At 47.2% G+C, this 22,631-nt stretch overlaps 2 long non-coding RNA genes across 3 annotated transcripts; one reads left to right on the top strand and one right to left on the bottom strand.

Annotated features, from left to right (window-relative positions):
- Window positions 1-6,984: 6,984 nt before the first annotated feature.
- On the bottom strand, window positions 6,985-12,747 carry LOC140420303 (uncharacterized). The gene is made up of 2 exons (XR_011946281.1): window positions 12,469-12,747; window positions 6,985-8,194 (listed from the first exon to the last, which is right to left on the bottom strand). It is a non-coding gene; the product is annotated as an uncharacterized lncRNA (long non-coding RNA).
- An 84-nt stretch (window positions 12,748-12,831) lies between these two features.
- Window positions 12,832-17,221, top strand: LOC140420305 (uncharacterized). Of its 2 annotated transcripts, none has more exons than XR_011946283.1 (2): window positions 12,832-12,974; window positions 16,185-17,221. It is a non-coding gene; the product is annotated as an uncharacterized lncRNA (long non-coding RNA). The 2 variants fall into 2 exon arrangements; XR_011946284.1 differs by lacking the exon at window positions 12,832-12,974 and adding an exon at window positions 13,342-13,458.
- Window positions 17,222-22,631: the final 5,410 nt, after the last annotated feature.

Raw genomic sequence — 22,631 nt, 5'->3', positions numbered from 1 at the left:
TTATATGATCTATGAGCTCACCAGGGCTCAAAGAACAAACAAAGAACAAAGAAAAGTACAGCACAGGAACAGGCCGTTCGGCCCTCCAAGCCCATGCCGACCAAGCTGCCCGACTAAACTACAATCTTCTACACTTCCTGGGTCTGTATCTCTCTATTCCCATCCTATTCATATATTTGTAAAGATGCCCCTTAAATGTCACTATTGTCCCTGCTTCCACCACCTCCTCTGGCAGCGAGTTCCAGGCACCCACTACCCTCTGTGTAAAAAACGCCTTGTACATCTACACTAAACCTTGCCCCGCGCACCTTAAACGCAAGCCCCCTAGTAATTGACCCCTCTACCCCGAGGAAAAGCCTCTGACTATCCACTCTGTCTATGCCCCTCATAATTTTGTAGAACTCTATCAGGTCGCCCCTCAACCTCCTTCGTTCCAGTGAGAACAAACCGAGTTTATTCAACCGCTCCTCATAGCTAATGCCCTCCATACCATGCAACATCCTGGTAAATCTCTTCTGCACCCTCTCTAAAGCCTCCACACCCTTCTGGTAGTGTGGCGACCAGAATTGAACACTATACTCCAAGTGTGGCCTAACTAAGGTTCTATACAGCTGCAACATGACTTGCCAATTCTTATACTCAATGCCCCGACCAATGAAGGCAAGCATGCCGTATGCCTTCTTGACTACCTTCTCCACCTGTGTTGCACCTTTCAGTGACCTGTGGCTCCTTCGACATCACCTTCTAAACCCATAACCTTGACTGTCATGAAGGACAAAGGCAGCAAACACATGGGAACAGCACCACCTGAAATTCCCTCAGGGCGACTTGGAATTATCTGCTTCAGGGTCTGTGAATATAAAAGTCCTTCACATCAATATCTGTGTGTACACAAACCTCTTTAGCTCAGAGTCTGTCCAGACCCTGGTCCCTTTCAGCTCAGTATCAGCTTGCTCAGCCTATTCTGCTGCATTCTGGGCAGGTTTTAACTTGGCTATTTCCTGATCCTTAGCCCCTATGCTCTGATCCTCGCTATTTGTACATTTATAAGTGTGGTGCTGTTTCAACATTAAGATCCCCACCCTAAACTTGAGCATGGTTTCTATGTTAAAACACTGCATCTCAAACAAAGTTTTGAACACATCAAATGCCAAAATGTTTTTTTAATAAGTATTTAATTGGCTGAAGAGGTGGGAATCTTGTGTGATACAAGTTCTTCACTCACAATGTACAGCACCCGAACCAGGCTATTCAGTCCCTGTCATTTATACTGTACACGAGACTCCTCCCACTTTACTTCATCAAGCTCCAGCTTTCTCCCTCATGGGTTTACCCAGCTCCCCCTGACATACATCTGTACTGTTCATCTCAACCACTCTGTGTTGCAGCGAACTCCACATTCTCACCACTCTTCTCCTTCATCTGTTCATCCAGTCTCCCCTGATATACATCAATATTATCCACCTCATCCACTACCCGTGGTAGTGAGTTCCACAATTACACTTCGCTGGTAAGAGGATTATTTTTGTAACCTTTGTCTTTTCCCTTTTATTTACTGCCCAGTTTCTCAGCTCTATTTGCTGTTCCTGAAGTGGGGACAGGGAAAGGATGAGACTGAGACTTCACATCACTTCCCCGAACACCATGGCTCAGTCAGTCTCACACTCTCACCTCTGAGGCTGAATGTCGTGGGTTCAAGTCCCCTCTCCGGAGACTCGACTCCCCCATACTCCAGGGCTGATTCTCTTTCAGTCTTCAGCTGCCAGGTTCCTAATTCTGGAATTCCCTCCCTTGACCCCTCCACTTCTCTCTCCTCCTTCAACACTCTGCTTAAAACCTACTTTTTCCTTTCGTTGACTTCAAGGACTTGAAAAATTCACGGGAGATAATTTATTTGAAATTCATCCAGAATATTAAATTCCCAGCCCAGTTACAGGGATTATTAACAACAACTGAAAATACCTCAACTGTCAGAATGAACATGGTTCAGTCCTGGATGTGAACAACAGCAGCAATAGCAGCAGAATCCAACCCCTACATTCAAACAGAAACTCACTGGTGTGTCAGGACATTGTCAGGGAGTGAGTGACTCCCTTCCCACTGTTATGGGCCAGAGCTTCCGAAACTCCAAAGTGCATTATGGAGTTCACCTGATCTACAACCTTTATGTTGACTTTGGCTAGGATGAGCACAAAAGCCTTCGCCTCAGGTGTGATTCAACAGACTCCCTAGACACCTTAATCAAAACAAGGTTTATTCTAAGAATACAGTTAACACACACACATATATATATATATATATATATACACACATATATAAACACACAGCAATAATGATCAAACATAAAGACACCACACAGCTACAGTGATCTATGTATAACACTTAATGAATTCCACCTTTAACTGTTCCAATTCAATAACAAAATCCAATAAACCAAAGAGCCCTACTCAAGGGCGTGGCACAGCACACTGCATTCTCACTTGAATGGGACTGGTCTTTTTCCTGAAATTTTGAGCCAGTTTCAACTAGCAGATTCAAACTCCTTCTGGAAATTATGCTATATATTTTAAGTTACCAAAGCAGGTACCAACAACCAATGTTTTTTTTACTGGAAGATATTTAAAATGAAAATAGAGAGAGATAGGCAAAAAACACTTATTTCCTCCTCTGCACTCCAAAATGAAACTGAGACCAATCACCTGGCAGCGACAGCCCAGCTCCATACACAAAATGACATCACTGAAGCCATGTGATAAGACAATAATCTTTCTTCAAGGGACACTCGCATGGCACCACGCACACAACATTTCAACAGCCTCTCCCTGGAGTGAACTCACCAGGGCATCAACAGATTGGAAAACTGGGTGAATCTCTTCACACACAGGGAACCCTTAAATGCACCTATGATAAAAGCAAATTACTGCAGATGCTCAATCAGAAACAAAACAGAAAATGCTGGACATCCCCACCGGTCTGCCAGCATCGGTGGAGAGAGAATGGAGCCACCGTTCCGAGTCTGGATGTCTCTTTGTTAAAGCTGGAGGGAACTGGAAATAAGATGAGATTTCTCCTGTTGTGAGGGGTGGTGGCGTGGAGCAGTGGGGCTGGTTAGAGGGCCAGTGACAGGTGGGGATTGACAAAGACGTAGTGGACAAAAAGACAAAGGTGGTGATAATGACTAAGAAAGGTCCAACGCCAGCACCTCCACATCAAGAAGGGTGTTGACAGTGGCACATTAAGAGATCAGAATGTGCCTTTGTTCTTCCATTAGCACATTCTGATCTCTTAATGTGGCAATATCAGCACCCTTCATAGTAACTTATATGAACAACGTCTGATGCATTTACTTATAAGAAACAATAATGAAATTTGAGACAGATGATTCACACATGATTGTAAGTAATAACTTCATAGAATGTGAAGGCGACTAAAAGAGGTGTCTTTAATGTGGATGGTGAAAGTCAGTCTTAGATTATATAAAATTGGTCTCTTCCTTCATACATCGGAATAAAGCTTTAAAACCTGATTCTGAGTATCTCCTGGTGGGGACTGGGTTGTCCCACAACGGTCGCCATCATCATTCTCAGACTCAGAAGTTTGTTTCATGAGTTACTCAAAAACACGATTCTTTCGCTGAAGACAATTCATTACATAATGATACTGAGAATCAATGATGAAAACACTGATTAATCATCCCCAGTGCATTTCCCGGGTTCAAACACCCCCGGTTACCATCCAAGACCCATATTTTGTTTCAACTTTCAAACTGATGACCAGTTTGACTATTTTCACATCACCTATCAGCAAACACACCTTTCCTCTGGAATCTGTGACTAGTATTTTGTCGATCTTGAAACACGGCCACAATGGAATCCTCCATCCTTTGCCTTATTGTGAGTCTTGTGTATTTAATACGAAAGTACTTGGAAAATGAGTATTTTCCACAACACGTGCTTTTACAGAGCAGCATGACGAGGAGAGAGTCTCTCCCATGGAATTGAAATTCACATCAGCAACAAAATGCAATCGGCATGAAAAATGCCTCCACAATCGAGCAACTTAACTGAGAATACAGACCCTGGGATTTCATGATGAAACCCCTTCATCTCTTACATGACTTATCAGAGTCCGTAATATATTTCTCCATGGATGACCACCAATTTCCTGAAATCTATCAAAGGTTAACAATGCTTCATATGCTTCCAACAACTCATCGTTTTTATACGACTTATCCAAAACGGTAATGGAATATCCAATCAGTTTTCAGTATCCAAATCATCCTCAACGAATTCCGAAAATACTTTCCTCATAACCTTGTATTTTGCTGTTAATGATGAAGCCAAAGCCCTATCCAGCCTCTTTCAGGGGAAGGAAGTGACCCGTGTCCACATCTCAGCTTCACGGTTCCATTCCTGATATTGTTCTCCCTCCGAGAAAATTCATGGATAATTAAAACCTGTCCTTCTGCCATTCTGTAACTAAAATGTCAGCAGCAATGTGCTTCTTCTCAGAGAGAGAGAGAATAAAACTTCTTACACACCAACAAAGCGCTAAAGTTTAGTGTTGATACTCTGCTACCATGTTATTCAAAATAGTAAGGAGTCTTACAACAACAGGTTAAAGTCCAACAGGTTTGTTCCACATCATTTCATCAGGTGACTCCGAAAGCTAGTGATTCGAAACAAACCGGTTGGACTTTAACCTGGTGTTGTAAGACTTCTTACTGTGCTCACCCCAGTCCAACGCCGGCATCTCCACATCATTCAAAATCGTGTCTGCAGAGGAAGAATCGGTCTAAAGCGGACTTGTACCTTGAACAGGTTTATTTCCAAAACAGCAAAGGAAACGCAGATACTCACCCAGTTCCTCACCCTCACCCCATCCACCCTATCCCCACCCTCCAATGCCCAGTTCTCCTCCCCTGAAGATGCTGAGTCTCGGGTTAAGTTTCACCCTCACCTATTGTCCTCCCCAATATGTCACCCAGGTGTCTAAATCTTTACGAATTGTTTTATTAACATAGAATATAGAACATACAGTGCAGAAGGAGGCCATTCGTCCCATCGAGTCTGCACCAACCCACTTAAGCCCTCACTTCCACCCTATCCCCGTAACCCAATAACCTCTCCTAACCTTTTTGGTGGTTTATCTTGGCCAATCCACCTAACCTGCACGTCTTTGGACTGTGGGAGGAAGCCGGAGCACCCGGAGGAAACCCGCGCAGACACAGGGAGAACGTGCAGACTCCACACAGACAGTGACCCAGTGGGGAATCAAACCTGGGACCCTGGCGCTGTGAAGCCACAGTGCTATCCACTTGTGCTACCATGCTGCCCCTCCCCTTCCGTAAGGGGGTGTCACAATCAAATCCAGTGACCACCCAGATGTACTTTGTATCAGGATGGGGTCACCGCGCCCTGCCCCATTTTGAACACGGTCCCAAGTTTTTGGAGACTGGGCTCTGGATGAGTAATGGCGTCCGCTGCTCCCACAAATCGCTCCATCCGCCATGTGGCAGGCGGCCCAGGACTGCGCATGTTCAAGGGGGAGGAGAAACAGCGCATGTGCAGTGGAGTGCCCACCTCTGACCGTTCCACTCAGGTTTTGACCAATAGAAAGAGGTGACATCCAGCCAATCACAGTGCGGGCTTTCTGTGACTGATTTAGCCCCACACAGACTGAAACTTCCTCCCGTCTCCAACATCTGTGATTAAAACACTTTATTTTCTCCCCTTTCCATTTATTTTCTCATTCTCACCTTCAATTGGTCACTTGCAGCAACTGAAGGGAAAGGAACTGAATCCAGGGAGGGTGCAGACTCTGGAATAGTTGGCCCAGGTTTCTCTCTCTCTCTTAAAGGCATTGACATTCTTTGCTCCCTCAGCTTGATAAATTTATTTTTCTGGCTAAAAGGATGGTCGCTTTCCTAATGTTCACAATTAAAGGGCTGGTTTCCCCGAGAGATGGCTGACAATTGAGGGGGCAGTAAATTATCAGAAAGAGATATGTCTACTGTTGTCATATGGTACAGATTAGATATATTATTGATGGTTCAGTAATAAAATATATTTATTATTATTTCTAGTTTTGTGATATTTTTCTAGTCATAGAGTGATTATAGCACAGAAGGAGTCCATTCATTAATTTGAAACCATACCGAATCTGTTGAGCAAACTAGTCAGTACAATTGTACCTCTATATCCATGTTCCCCTGCAGATTTAGTTCCTAAATGGGCCCAAGCTATTTCATTTTGAAATCAATAATCATTGTAGCTTCCATCAACCTTATAGGCAGGAAGTTAGAATTCCTGACAACTCACTCCGAAATAAAGTTTTTCCCGTACACCCATCTCTAATCAAGCAATACAGTTCAGCGGCAGAGTGGTACAGCTGCTCACAATACCACAGACACAGGTTCGATTCCAGCCTTGGATGTGACTTGGGTGACATATCCTTTTGCTAATGTGATGACCAGAATTGTAGGCAATATTCCACGTGTGGCCTAAGGTTCTGTACAGCTGCAGCATGACTTGCCAATTTATATACTCAATGTCCCGACCAATGAAGACCGTCTGCCTTCTCAGCTACCTTATCCACCTGGGTGGCCACTTTCAGTGATATGTTTATTGTAATTTCCCAATCTACCAGACAACTTGCCCCTCATACCATGAGTTTCCTTCTGCGAGAAACATCCAGATAAATTAGACAAGAGAACCATGTAACCACCATAGCCCATCTTAATGGCAACATGGCTGCTTTGGGAACGAAATATCTTCCAACATGCAAACACCTTTTCATTCTGTGCTCCTCGTCAAAGTTGGAACCAGGAAATCGCAACTAGCCTCAAAAATGATCAGCCCACCGGAGGCAGAGGTGCTAGACTGACCAGTCCAGCAGAAAGAAACCCTCCAATCATCACCATTCACCAGATATCAGAATGAACAAAATGCAGCCCTGGATGTCAGTGAGAGCAGAACTAATAACAACGGAGCCAACATCTGTAATTTATTGTGAACTTGTTGTAGTCAGAAAAGGTGTGATGAATCACAAAACCCCTCCCCACATTGAGAGCAGATGAATGGTCCCTCCCCAGAATTAACTCGCTAGTGTCTCTGTAGTTGGGACGGATCATTGAATGTCTCCCCTGCTCAGAGCAGGTGAATGGCTTCCTCCAGGTGTGAACTCGCTAGTGTTCCTGCAGGGTGTATGGATATCTGAATCCCTTCTCTCACTAAGAACAGGTTAACACCGTCTCCTCTGTGAACTCGCTGGTGTCTCTGGAGGTTGGATAACTGAGTGAATCCCTTCTCACACTGAGAGCAGGTGAACGGCCTCTCCCCAGTGTGAACTCGCTGGTGTATCTGCAGGTTCGATGAAGTAGTGAATCCCTTCTCACACTGAGAGCAGATGAATGGCCTCTCCCCAGTGTGAATTTGCTGGTGTTTCCGCAGGTTCGATGAAGTAGTGAATCCCTTCTCACACTGAGAGCAGGTGAACGGCCTCTCCCCAGTGTGAACTCGATGATGTATCTGCAGGTTCGACGAAGTAGTGAATCTCTTCTCACACTGAGAGCAGGTGAATGGCCTCGCCCCAGCGTGAAGTTGCTGATGTTTCTGCAGGCTCTTTAAAGTAGTGAATCCCTTCTCACACTGAGAGCAAGTGAACAGCCTCTCCCCAATGTGAACTTGCTGGTGTGTCCGCAGGCTCGATGAAGTAGTGAATCCCTTCTCACACACAGAGTAGGTGAATGGCCTCTCCCCAGTGTGAATGCGTCGATGAGCTTCCAGCTGAGGTGGGGCCCTGAATCCCTTCCCACAGTCCCCACATTTCCACGGTTTCTCCATGTTTTGGGTCTCCTCGTGCCTCTCCAGGTTTGACAATAAGTTGAAGCCTCGTCCACACAAAGAACACGTGTACGGTCTCGCCCCGCTGTGAATGGTGTGAGGTTTTTTCAGGCTGTGTAATTGGTTAAAACTCTTTCCATAGTCAGTGCTCTGGAACACTCTCACTCGGGTGAGTGTGTCTCTGTGCTTTTGAAGTCACACTGATGTTTTTGAAGCCGACAGAACAGACAAACGTTTCTCCTTCTAGATTCAATGTCCGGTGATATCCAGTTCCAAGGAATTGAGAGACTCAGCCAGATTGAGACGTGATGTTTGAGATTTCTGTCTGTAATTCCTCCTCTTCTAATATCCTGTAAAAACAATTGACAAAAGACATCACTGTCAGTACAGGATAGAAATTCAGAACAGACAATTCTAATTCCCAGAGAACATTCTTTCCTCTCTCATTCCCCAAAAGCTGTAAATCTCCATCCCACACACTCTCCCTCCATTCTCACTCTGCTGTATCTAATATTCACCCTCCCAATTCTCCTGAAGGTGTTGATTCAGGCTGATTGACATATCCATGCCCACTGCTTCCTGTCCTGGTCACAGAGATCATAACAAATAGGAGCTGGAATTGGCCATTCAGCCCATCGATCCTGCTCGTCTATTCTGTGGGATCATTGGCCGATCTATGTCAGCGACATTCTCCGTGTTATTGACCAGAGGCTGAGTGCGCTGACTCAATAGCTGTGAGCTCATGAGGCTGAGCTGTAAAACACCAAGGAAAGGATCGACGATTCCGAGGAGAGAATCCTGAATGTTGAGCAAGGCGCCTCCTCAGTGGAGGCAAGAATTAAATCCTTGGAAAACTGGCTGAGTGATATGGTTGACCCCTGGAGAACTTGGGAGAACCAAGGGTCAGAGAAAGAATATCCACGTCATCGGCCTGCCAGAAGGTGTGGATGGTAAGGTTCCCGTTAGGTTCTTCGAGGACCGGCTGCCACGTTTTCTCCAGCTGGATGTGCAGCCTGGGTGTTTCAAATTATCATAGAATTTACAGTGCAGAAGGAGGCCATTCGGCCCATCGAGTCTGTACCGGCTCTTGGAAAGAGCACCCTACCCAAGGTCAACACCGCCACCCTATCCCCATAACCCAGTAACCCCACCTAACGCTAAGGACAATTTTTGGACACTAAGGGCAATTTATCATGGCCAATCCACCTAACCTGCACATCTTTGGATTGTGGGAGGAAACCGGAGCACCCGGAGAAAACCCACGCACACACGGGGAGGAAGTGCAGACTCCGCACAGAAAGGGACCCAAGCCGGAATCAAACCTGGGACCCTGCAGCTGTGAAGCAATTGTGCTATCCACAATGCTACCGTGCTGCCCCATTAGAAAGGGCATTGGATCCTGTCTTTGAGGCTGAGGGATAGTTTTCATCCCAGGCCTGTAATCATTCGCTTCCACAATTTGAAAGATCACCAGAGCGTCCTGGAGACGGGTAAGGTGAGGTGGGACCTGGCTCCATGAGGGAGTGAGGATTTCCTGCTTCCAGGACTTTTCGGCAGCCACACAAACGAAGCATCGAGGCTTCGATGAAGTTTGAAGGGAACTCAAGGCTGAATGAGTGAATTATGTCGCTTTATCCTGAGATCCTGAAAATTGTGTCTGGCAACTCCGTCAAGTCTTTCAATAATCCGACTACTGCCTCGGCCTTCATTAAATCCATAAAGGACAAGGATTTGGAGGGATGGCTTGCAGCTCGGACTAACTCAGGCTCTAATCGGTACGCTTTCCCTATCGTGGTGTTGTTGTCTGAATTTGTTATCTTTTATCCTGTTGAAGGGAGTTGTTATTCTGTGAGCGCCAATTCTTCTTCTTCTCCTCGAGTGTTCCAGGGACTCGTATTATCTTATCTCAATTATGGTAGATGTGCCGTGTGCTTATTATCCGTCGTCTTTCTTCTATTATCCGAGCGTTAATCATGGCAGAACAGAGTGGGGCCATTGCCGAAGGGTGGGCGGTGGATGCAGGTCTTCACGGGTGGGTCTAAAATGTGGGAGGGACATTCGATCCCCATTCCCTTGTTGGCCCTTCTTTTCTTCTCCTCATTTTGGAGAAGGTATCCTGGGGGAAACGACAGTCTGGCCGTGGGGTTAATCCTCCGGGTCCTCAGTCTTATTGAGGAATGTCCCCTTGGATCTATTGTGGTGGTGATTCTTTTGTATTTTTGTTATTATGGGAGGGTTTATGTGTTGTTGACTTTATCCTACTCTGGTACAGACGGGGCTTTTATCTGTGAAAGGAGCAGTTTGGGGAGACTTTGGTGCCTCTGGTGTAAAGTGAGTTGGAGGAGGGGGTAATGGTGCACGCCCGATTGTGGTGTGAAAATCTGTTCCTGTTCTTTGTCGTCTAACTAATGGCGGCAGGTGATCTTCAAATTTTCCCAGGGAATGTACGGGGCATCCATCACCCTATCAGAAGGAAAAAGATCCTCTCCTTTCTTAAGGAGAAAGTCGAGATAACCTTAGTGCAGAAAACTCATCTGGGTGATGAGGAACAATTCTGGTCAGCCTATTATAGGAAGGATATTGTTAAACTAGAAAGAGTGCAGAAGAGATTTACGAGAATGCTGCCAGGACCTGATGGTCTGAGCTATAAGGAGAAGCTGGATCGGCTAGGACTTTTTTCCCTGGAGCGTAGGAGGCTTAGGTATAATCTTATAGAGGTCTATAAAATAATGAGAAGTATAGATAAGGTATACAGTCAACACCTTTTCCCTAAGATAGAGGAGTCTAGAACTAAAGGGCATAGGTTTAAGGTGAGAGGAAAGAGATACAAAAGAGACTAGAGGGGAAATTTCTTCAGACAGAAGGTGGTGAGCATCTGGAATGGCTGGCAGAGGCAGTGGTAGAGGCAGGTACAATTTTGTCCTTTAAAAAGCAGTTAGACAGTTACAGGGGCAAAGTGGGTAGAGGGATATGGGCTAAATCCTGGCAAGTGGGACTAGCTTAGTGATAGAAACTGGGTGACATGGACAAGCTGGGCCGAAGGGCCTGTTTCCATGCTGAAAATATCTATGACTCTATCTGGAACACAAAGAAACCTCGCCTGAGGTCTGTTAAGCTACAATCACCAGGAGCTATGGGAGGGTATGATCTCCTGAAAATCAGGCTTCATCAATTGGCCTCTCGTCTTAGGTTCATAAGGGATTGGGGTAGGATGGACCCAACATTTACCTGGCTCAATACTGAAGCAGACCAGTCAGGTCTCCCTCTATCCAAAACTGGCATAGGCTGATTACGGAATGTATCTCCATGCAATTTTTAATGTCTGTAATTCATTCCAAGTCTGATGCATTGGGTAAAGTATGGGATTCCTATCTCAAATACATAGGCTCCAATTTGACTGACTTGCACCTCCTGAGCTTTCCATGAGTGAATTTAATTTAACTTAAGCCGGGAGTAGGGCACAGTGGTTAATGCTGCTACCTCAGTGCCTGGGACCCAGGTTCAATTCAAGCCTTGGATGGCTGTCTGTGTGGAGTTTACACATTCTCCTTGTGTCTTTGTGGGTTTCCTCCGGTTGCTCCAGTTTCCTCCCACTGTCCAAAGATGTGCAGCAAAGGTGGATTGGTCACACTAAATTGCCCCTTAGTGTCCAAGATGTCTAGGTTAGGTGGCTTGACCATGATCAATGCACCGCATTACGAGAATAGGATGGGGAGTGGGCTTCAGTGAAGTGTTCTTTCCGAGGCTCAGTGCAGACTTGAGGGGTGAATGGCCTTCTGCACTATAGGAGTTCTATGTCATCTATGTTGTGTTATTAATTTTAATTTGTATATGCTGTTAAGTCTGTTTGTAATATTTTACAAACTGAATTGTTATCCTCTGTTTTTATATAATCTTACCCTCTTTCTCCACTCATTATTTTAACCTGTTAACTGGTTGTTCAATTGATCTGGCATTTCATCTCGAGGCTCTCGTCCCTCAAATATCCTGTTCCAAATTAATTCTGCAATGTGTTGCTCGGATTTATGTTGGCAATATCTCGTGTTCCGCTCTGTGCCCATTTGCCACCATTTTTTCTGTTGCACTCATTGGTTAAAAAATGATTTAAAAAATAACAATTTATTAAAAATCTGTCCTCCTCATCCGTGAATATATTCAATGACCCCCACACCCCACTGGTCCGTGTGGAAGAGAAATCCAGAGTCTAATGACCCACTGAGGGAAGAGATAACTGGAAATATATAATAAAGCTACAGTACAATATTACAAGGCTAGAAATAATAATAGAACCATAAATAATATATCTAATTTGTACCATATAACAACACGAGACACGTCTCGGTCTGATATTAATTTACTGTCCCCTTAAATGTCAGCCATCTCCTGGAGAAACCAACCCTTTAATTGTGAACATTGGGAAAGAGACCATCTTTTCAGCCAGACAAATAAATGTGTCAAACTGAGGGAACAAAGGATGTCAATGTCTTTAAGAGAGAGAGAGACCTGGGCCAACCTTTGCAGAGTCTGCACCCTCCCTGGATTCACTCCCTTTCCCAAGTGACCAATTGAAGGTGAGAATGAGAAAATAAACGGAAAGGGGGAGAAAATAAAGTGTTTTACTCACAGATGTTGGAGACAGGAGGTTTTCAGTTTGTTTGAAGCCCCAGGTTTCCTCATTGTACAGCTTCCGCATTCAGACAACCGAGGTGCTGATTGGATGAAGGACGAGAGTCCTTCCGGTTCACCACCTCTTCCCATTGGTCAACAACTTTCCGGCGGACGCATAGGAATCCGCGGTGACGTCCCAGGGTTCCAGTGCGCAGGCCCGGCGCGCTGACACGGCAGCTCCGCGCCACTCCTTGTTCCCCCTCCAGACAAGGTTTCCAGGCAACCGGCTGACAGCTCGGTGATTTCCTATCCCTCCGTGTCGAGACTGCGCATGTCCAAGAGAGAGGAGCGGCTGCCCACGTGCATGGCAAAGCCCACCCCCTGACCTTCCTGTGAGGTGTTGACCAATGAGAAGAGTTAGGACCGGAAGGACTCTGGTCCTTCAGCCAATCAGCGCGAGCTTTGTGTGAACGGAGATTTGAGATTCACACAGACTGAAACCTCCTCCTGTCTCCAACATCTGTGAGTAAAACATTTTCTTTTCTCCACCTTTCCATTTCTTTTTTCATTCTGACCTTCAATTGGTCACTTGCAGCAACTGAAGAGAAAGGAAGTGAATCCAGGGAGGGTGCAGACTCTGGAAGGCTTGGCCCAGGACAGGCGCAGCAGGGGGTGGATGGGGAGTGGAGCTCCCTCTGCGCTGTCTCCATCAAGCGCAGGCTCTCGGAGGGCCAGGTCGGCGTTTGCGGAATGGAGGAAGGAGGGGAGCTGGATATGTTACTGGAAGCGGCAGGTCGGATTCGGGCCAGGGTTGGAATTCTAACGGAAGACCGCGCCCGCCGCCGGCAGCCCGGGGTGGGTTGGTGCTGGGTTGCTGCTGCTCCTGGAGGCTCCTGGAGGTTGGCCCCTGGGACGGTCGGGATAGACTCTGGGACTTTCCAGCCTTTTACTGACTGTTGCCGACTTCGGAGCGACGCCCCGGGGTTTCCCCCCGGCCATTGTGTTGGTTTGGTGAGCGAAGTAGTCGCTTGCTGGTTCTCTGGCTAGCGGCTTGGGACTAGCGATTGGGTTTAACTGGGGACTCCTTCGGGGGGCGACAAACAGGGGGTGATCGAGTGCGGACACGGGCGGTTCTCCGTATTTAGTAAATGTTTCTTTTCGGTATGCGTTTTTTTTCCTTTCTGTTGTTTCTGGTTGTACTGTCTTTCTATGTTGATGAGGCGTTGTTTTTGTATCTTGTGACTGTTTTTTACCCTATGTTGAAGTGGGTCACGGCTTTGTGCCCTTTGATTGATTTTGTCCTGTAAATTTTTTAAAAATGTATTGAGGCCTTGTGTCTTGTGATTGTTTTTGGTACGTGACTGTTAAAACAGGTATTTAGGCCTTGTGCCTTGTGGTTCTTTTTTGCTCTGAAACAGCCATATTGTATTGAGGCCTTGTGCCTCGCGGCTGTTTGTGTTTGGGGGATTGTTACTTTGAAATGTATCTAGGCCCTGTGCCTTGAAACTGTTTTTTTGTAACTGTTGAATTGTGATTACAATAAAATATTTCCATTTATTGTCTCATTCTGACCTTCAATTGGTCACTTGCAGCAACTGAAGGGAAAGGAAGTGAATCCAGGGAGGGTGCAGACTCTGGAAAGCTTGGCCCAGGTCTCTCTCTCTCTCTCTTAAAGACATTGACATCCTTTGCTCCCTCAGCTTGACACATTTATTTGTCTGGCTAATTTCCTAAATGTTCACAATTAATGGGCTGGTTTCTCCAGGCGATTGCTGACATTTAAGGAGCCAGTAAATGAATACCAGACAGAGACATGTCTCGTGTTGTATGGTACAGATTAGAGATATTATTTATGGTTGTAATAAAGTACATTTATTTTTATTTCCAGCCTTGTAATATTGTACTGTAGTTATGTTATATATTTCCAGAGGGTTATTAATCTCTGGATTTCTCTTCCACAGGGACCAGTGGGGTGTGGGGGTCATTGAATATATTCACGGATGAGGTGGACAGATTTTTAATGAATTGTTATTTTTAAAATCATTTTTTAAACAATGTGCGACAGAAAAAATGGTGGAAAATGGGCACAAAGCGTAACAAGAGATATTGCCAACATAAATCCGAGCAACACATTGCAGAATTAATTTGGAACAGGATATTTGAGGGACCAGAGCCTCAAGATGAAATGCCAGATCAATTGAACAACCAGTTAACAGGTTAAAATAGTGAGTGGGGAAAGAGGTAAGATTATATAAAAACAGAGAATAACAATTCAGTTTGTAAAATATTACAAAAAGACTAACAGCATATACAAATTAAAATGATTAACACAACATAGATGACATGGAACTCCTATAGTGCAGAAGGCCATTCACCCCTCAAGTCTGCAGTGAGCCTCAGAAAGAACACTTCACTGTAGCCCACTCCCCATCCTATCCTCGTAACCCGATGCATTGATCATGGTCAAGCCCCCTAACCTAAACTTCTTGGACACTTAAGAGGCAATTTAGTGTGACCAATCCACTTTAGCACAGTGGAACCACCCTTTCGGCAATGGCACCACTTGGTTCTGCCATGATTAACGTTCGGATAATAGAAGAAAGATGATGGATAATAAGCTCACGGCACATCTACCATAACTGAGATAAGATAATACGAGTCCCTGGAACACTCGAGGAGAAGACATTCAATCGGTGCTCACAGAATAACAACTCCCTTCAACAGGATAAAAGATAACAATTCAGACAACAACACCATGATAGGGAAAGAGTTCAGATTAGAGCCTGAGTTAGTCTGAGCTGCAAATCATCGCTCCAATCCTTGCCCTTCAAGGATTTAGTGAAGACCAAGGCAGTAGTTGGATTATTGAAAGACCTGAGAGTTGTCAGATACAATTTTCAGGGTCACAGGATAAAGCAACATAATTCATTGTGAGGTGGGAACCTTGCCCGTCTCCAGGACCCTCTGGTGATCTTTCAAGTTGTGGAGTGAGTGATTACAGGCCTGGGATGGAAACTATCCCTCGCCCTTCAAGACAGGATCCGATGCCCTTTCTAATTTGAAACACCCAGGCTTCACATCCAGCTTGAGAAATCGTGGCAGCTAGTCCTTGAAGAACCTAACGGGATCCTTACCCTCCACACCTTCTGGCAGGCCTTAGACTCAGATGTTCTTTCTCTGACCCTCACTTCTCCAAGTTCTCCAGGAGTCCACCACACCACTCAGCCGGGTTTCCAAGGATTAAATTCTTGCCTCTGCCGAGGAGGCATCTTGCTCAACATTCTGGATTCTCTCCTCGGGATTGTCAATCCTTTCCTTGGTGTTTTACAGCTCGGCCTCATGAGCTCACAGATATTGAGTCAGCGCACTCAGCCTCTGGTCAATAACACGGAGAATGTCGCTGACATAGATCGGCCAATGATCCCACAGAATAGACGAGCAGGATCGATGGGCCGAATGGCCAACTGCAGCTCCTATTTGTTATGGTCTCTGTGCCCAGGACAGGAAGCAGTGACCATGGATCTGTCAATCAGCCTGAATCAGCACCTTCAGGAGAATTGGGAGGGTGAATATTAGATACAGCAGTGTGAGAATGGAGGGGAGTGTGTGGGATGGAGGTTTACAGCTTTTGGGGAATGAGCGAGGAAAGAATGTTCTCTAGGAACTAGAATTGTCTGTTCTGAATTTCTATCCTGTACTGACAGTGATGTCTTTTGTAAATTGTTTTTACAGGATATTAGAAGAGGAATTGCAGACAGATATCTCAACCGTCACCTCTCAATCTGACTGAGTCTCTCAATTCCTTGGAACTGAATATCACCGGACTTTGTATCTAGAAGGAGAAATGTTTGGCTTTTCTGTCGGCTTCAAAAGATTTTAACCATCAGTGTGACTGGAAAAGCACCGAGACACACACACCCAAGTGAGAATGTTCCAGAGCACCGACTGCGGAAAGAGCTTTAACCTGTGACACAGCCTGAAAAAACATCACACCATTCACAGACGAGAGAGACCGTACACGTGTTCTGTGTGTGGACGAGGCTTCAACTGATCATCAAACCTGGAGAGACACGAGGACACCCGCACCCTGGAGAAACCGTGAAAATGCGGGGACTGTGGGAAGGGATTCAGGGCCCCGTCTCAGGTTGACGTTCATCGACGCAGTCACAATGGGGAGAGGCCATTCACATGCTCTGTGTGTGGGAAGGGATTCACTGTGTTATGCGCCCTGCAGACACACCAAGTTCGGGGAGAGGCCGTTCACCTGCTCTCAATGTGAGAAGGAATTCACTCAATTATCCACCCTGCGGCTACACCAGCGAGTTCACACTGGGGAGAGGCCGTTCACCTGCTCTGTGTGAGAAGGGATTCACTCAGTTATCCCACCTGCAGAAACTCCAGCGAGTTCACACTGGGAAGAGGCTGTTCACCTGCTCTGTGTGAGAAGGGATTCACTCAGTTATCCAACCTGCGGAGACACCAGAGCGTTCACACCAGGGCGAAGGCGTTAACCTGATCATAGTGAGAGAAGGGATTCAGATATCCATACACCCTGCGGGAAAACGAGCGAGTTCACACCTGGAAGAGGCCATTCACCTGCTCTGAGCAGGCGAGACATTCAATGATCCATCCCAACTACGGAGACACTAGCGAGTTAATTCTGGGGAGAGACCATTCATCTGCTCTCAATGTGGGGAGGGGTTTTGTGATTCATCCCACCTGTTGTGACTCCAACAAGTTCACAATAAATTACAGATGTTGGCTCCGTTGTTATTGTTTCTGCTCTCACTGACATCCAGGACTGCATTTTGTTCATTCTGACATCTGGTGAATGGTGATGATTGGAGGGTTTCTTTCTGCTGGACTGGCCGGTCTAACACCTCTGCCTCCGGTGGGCTGACCATTTTTGAGCCTCGTTGCGATTACCTGGTTCCAGGTTGGCGAGGAGCACAGAATGAAAAGGTGTTTGCACGTTGGAAGATATTTAGTTCCCAAAGCAGCCATGTTGCCATGAAGATGGGCTATGGTGGTTACAGGGTTCTTTTGTCTAATTTATCTGGATGTTTCTCGCAGAAGGAAACTGTCATGGTATGAGGGGCAAGTTGTCTGTGGTAGATTGGGAAATTACAGTAAACATATCCACCTGCGTTGCCACTTTCAGTGATAATGAGCTAAGTCGGCAGACGGCATGCTTATCTTCATTGGTCGGGGCATTGAGTATAAAATTTGGCAAGTCATGCTGCAGCTGTACAGAACCTTAAATCGGCCACATCTGGAATATTGCCTACAATTTTGGTCACCACATTACCAGAAGGATGTGGAGGCTTTGGAGAGAGTACAGAGTAGGTTCACGAGGATGTTGCCTGGCCTGGAGGGTATTAGCTGTCAGGAGAGGTTGGATAAATTCGGATTGATTTCACTCGAGCGACAGAGATTGAGGGACGACCTGATAAAAGTTTACAAAATTCTGAGTGGCACGGACAGAGTGGATAGTCAGAAGCTTTTTCCCAGGTTGGAAAAGTCAATTACCAGGTGACAGAGGTTTAAGGTGCGAGGTGCAATGTTTTTTTAAACATTTATTAAGGCATTTATGCTTTTATAACAAGCGATAAAGACAAATGTAAACATAGTTCAGTGCGTAAACATCCCTCCATCTCCCACTGCTCCCGCCTACTCTAGACACAACATGGCCGAACGCCCCCCTATCCCATCACCCCCCCAACCCCCCCTTTATTGCCTCTGCTGACAGTTCAGTTTTCTCTGAAGAAGTCAATAAACGGCTGCCACCTCCGAACGAACCCTAACGTTGATCCTCTCAGGGTGAACTTAATTTTCTCAAGTCTAAGAAACCCGGCCATGTCGCTAACCCAAACCCCTGATTTCGGGGGCTTCGAGTCCCTCCATGCTAACAATATCCGTCTCCGGGCTACCAAGGAGACAAAGACCAAGACGTCAGCCTCTCTCGCCCCCTGAACTCCCGGATCTTCCTCAACTCCAAAGATCGCCACCTCTGGACTCGGCACCACCCTTGTTTTTAGCACAATGGACATGACATCCGCAAATCCCTGCCAGTGTACCCTAAGCTTCGGGCATGCCCAAAACATGTGGACATGGTTTGCGGGCCCTCCCGCGCACTTCACACACCTGTCCTCTATCCCAAAAAACTTGCTCATCCGGGACACCGTCATGTGTGTCCGATGAACCACCTTGAGTTGTACCAGGCTGAGCCTGGCACATGATGAGGACGTGTTGATATACCTTCCCCCTGAGTCCACCACTATATTCCCGACCTCAAATGACACCCGCTTATTAATCAAGATCGCAACCCCCTGAGGGGCGGCATGTGGCGCAGTGGTTAGCACTGGGACTGCGGCGCTGAGGACCCGGGTTTGAATCCCGGCCCTGGGTCACTGTCCGTGTGGGGTTTGCTCTTTCTCCCCATGTCTGCGTGGGTTTCACCCCCACAACCCAAAGATGTGCAGGTCAGGTGGATTGGCCACGCTAAATTGCCCCTTAATTGGAGAAAAATTAATTGGGTACTCAAATTTATATTTAAAAAAAAAAAAGAATGCAACCCCCCCCTAGTTTTAGAGTCTAGCCCCAAATGAAATATCTGCCCGACCCACCCGTTCCTCAGCCTAGTCTGATCCACTCCCCTCAGGTGTGTCTCTTGTAACATTGCCACGTCCACCTTCAATCTCTTCAAATGCGCGAACACACGAGCCCTCTTGACCGGCCCATTCAGCACCTCTCACATTCCATGTGATCAGCCTGGTCGGGGGAGCATCCCCCCCCCCGATCAAACCCCCCCCCCCCCCCCGATCAACCATCACCCTTCTTAGACCAGCCTCCAGCTCGCGTCCCCACCTCCTCAGGTCCACCCTCGGGCGCCCACCGTCGTCGGCCTCCAATTTGTCTCCCAACACCAGTCCCTCCCCTGTCAGCAGAACAATTCCCCCCTCCCCCACACTAACAAAACAGCAATCCCAACCCCCCATACCAAACTAGTCACCTGCTCGACCCCCACTGAGCTGGCCCACCCAGCTAGCCTGGTAACCCCCGCCCATGGTGCCAAGCATCCTACCCCCCCATTGATCTTTCCCCCCGCTCGAGCAGACAGATGCAAAACATAACAATTCCCAACAAACACAAAGAAGAAAATTCCACCCACCATCCCCCCCCACAAGAACAAAGTTAACCCGCATACAAAACTGAACAGCGGCCCCAAAATTGGTACAAAAACACTACAAACACAGCCCATAAAGAAAATAAAATTTAGTAGCATCGGTACAGAATTACTCGCCCCGAAGTTCAATGTCCTCCATCCACCTGCCAGTCCCCTGTCCTTAACAAAGTTTTTCGCCTCATCCGGCGATCCAAAATAAAGTTCTTGCCCTTCGTAAGTAACCCACAAACGAGCTGGTTACAACGTGCCGAACTTGACCCCTTTCTGAAAGAGGCTGTTTTAACTTTGTTGAAGTTCGACCTTTTGGCCAGTTACGCACCCAAGTCCTGGTAAATGTGCAGCTCGTTCTTTTCCCATTTACCGCAGCTCGTCTGCCTGGCCCACCTCAAGATCTGTTCTTTATCCAGGAACCGGGGCATTCGTACCACCATCGCCCTTGGCGGCTCATTCACCCGTGGCTTCCTTGCAAGTGCTCTGTGCGCCCTGCCCACCTCCAAGGGTCGAGTAAACCTTACCCCAGCAGATTCTCGAACATACGCGCTACGTGTGCCCCTGCGTCCGAACCCTCACTGCCCTCAGAGGCCAACGATCCTCAGGTTCTGCCTGTGTGACCTGTCTCCAGATCCTCCACCTTCTCTTGCAGCCTATTCTGATGGTCCCTCCACTGCCATCGCGGTTAGCTGGTCCTCGTGCTCAGCCACCGCCTCTTCCACCTTCTGGATCGCCTGTCCCTGGGCTTCCAATCTTTGCCCCACCCGGTCAATCCCCGTCTTAATCGGGTCCAGGTACTCTTGTCTTTGCTTGGCGAAGCTCTGCTGAAGGAATTTCACCAGCTGCTCCATTGACCACTGGGCCGGCAATCCCAGTCCCTGAGCCTCCGCCATGTTTTCCTGTGCAGTCTTCACTCCCTTCTTTGCCCAACAATCTCTCCTTTCCAGACCACTTCTGGTCCACGACTCCATAAACTGGTGGGAGATTCTTCTCCTCTACCTCACCAGTCTCCAATTTTACCGATCAAATCCCCAATAAGTCGGGAAAATGTCCCAAAGGTCCACCACGAGCCGGAGCTACCAAATAAGCGACCTCTCACCCCATGGCCGCAACCTGAAGTCATCTTTGCCCTTCTAAAGCAACAAGATGGACGCCTGCCCATCGTTTGCGGCAAGTCAACACTGCCCATTGCACCCTTGAACATTAACCATCGAAGGCGCCAGCCTATCCTTAAATCTTTAATAACATTCAACTGGGAACCCATCTGGCCCCGCTGCCTTCCCTGCCTGTATCCTGCCAATCGCCACCTTCACCTTCTCCACCCCTATCGGCTCCTCCAATCCTGCCCTCTCCACCCCCTCAACCTCGGGCACTCTAACCCACCCCAAAACTCCACCATCTCCCGCTGCTCCTCTGGTGGCTCCGACTTATACAAGTCCCTATAGAGCTCCTCGAACACCTTATTAATCTGTTCCGGAGCCACCACCAACTCCTCCATCCTGTGCCGCACCCGAACTATCTCCCTTGCTGCGGCCTCCCTATGTAGCTGACCTACACTCTGCCTTCCCCCGAGACTCAGACAGCCCCACTCGCCCTTCTCAGCTGGTGCACCACTTTCCTGTGGACAATAGGTCAAACCTCGCCTGCAACTCCGTCCTCTTTGCCAGGAGCCCTGGGTCCAGGTCCCCCACCTACCTCCCATCCATCTCCCAAATCTCTTCCTTCAGTTGTTGGCGTTCCTCCCTCTCCTTCCTATCCACCTTGGCCTGAAACAGGATCACCTGCCCCCTTACGACTGCTTTCAGAGCCTCCCAAACCACCGATGAAATGCCGAGCAGAACCTGAGTTGACACCTTGAACCACAATGTCTGAAGAATGGATCTGTGGTTAGAAGAAAGATGTCATTCGACAGTTTGAAGTAGAGTAAATTTGACCTGTCTGGGACACGGGTCAGAAGGAGAATAAGAACCAAGCATCGAAGATTCTGTTTCAGCGACGACCGAGGATCAACCGGGACAAATGGGTGAGGCTCAGAGAATAGAACAGACCTCCGAGAGGAATGTGGCCAATTCAGTTCAAAGGGGTAATATCTACATTTGTTTGAAGCTCTGACATCACCTCAGTCAGAGTTTCCCCGGTGAGGGGAGCGGCCCCACCCGACGACCCAGCCCCCGTCATCTTCCCTCCTGCAGGACTCACAGCAGCACTCGCTGGCGGACCTTCGCTCACCCCCTTCTTTCCAGCACCTTTCCTCTGGGACTTCGACATTCGTCGGCCTCCTTATGCCTTCCCTCAACAACTCATCTAAAAACTACCCCGAAACCGGGCATAAACTTCCAAAATCAGAGACTCTCGCAGGAGCCACCTAACGTGTTACATCCACCGACATGTTGTCACCGGAAGTCCCCGGAATGAACAATATCAATATGGCACCAGCATCTTCATATTAACGACAGGCCATTCATCTGCTCTGTCTGTGGACGGAGCTTCTCTCAGTCAGGCAGCCTGCTGGCACTGGGGACAGGACATTGGAAAATGTTCCAGGAGTGGGATGGAATTCAGCCAATCCTCCAGCCTGTTGACACACCAGCGAGTTCAAACTGGGGAGCTGCTGTTTACATGTTCTCTGTGTGGATAGAGAGTCACTCACTCATCCCACTTCCTGACACACCAGCGACTTTGTGTTTGACTGCAGGGGTTGGACTCTACTGAGGGAAATATTGACTCTATCTGAGCCCCTCAGAATTACACACAACTCAATTCAATCTCCCCTCAGCCTCCTCTGTTCCAATGAGAACAACCCCAGCCTCTCCAATCTTTCCTCATAGTTAAAATTTTCCATCCTGGGTAACATCATCATAAATCCTCTCTGCAGCCTCTCTCGTGTGATCACATCCTTCCTGTAATGTGGTGACCAGAACTGTCCACAGTGCTCCGGCTGTGGTCTAACTGGTGTTTGATGCAGTTCCAGCACAATGTCCCTGTTCTTATATTCTTGGCCC

Source organism: Scyliorhinus torazame, chromosome 5 (genome assembly GCF_047496885.1).
Source record: "Scyliorhinus torazame isolate Kashiwa2021f chromosome 5, sScyTor2.1, whole genome shotgun sequence".
In the NCBI taxonomy this organism is placed as follows: Eukaryota; Metazoa; Chordata; class Chondrichthyes; order Carcharhiniformes; family Scyliorhinidae; genus Scyliorhinus; species Scyliorhinus torazame.
This window is presented reverse-complemented; position numbering and strand designations above follow the sequence as displayed.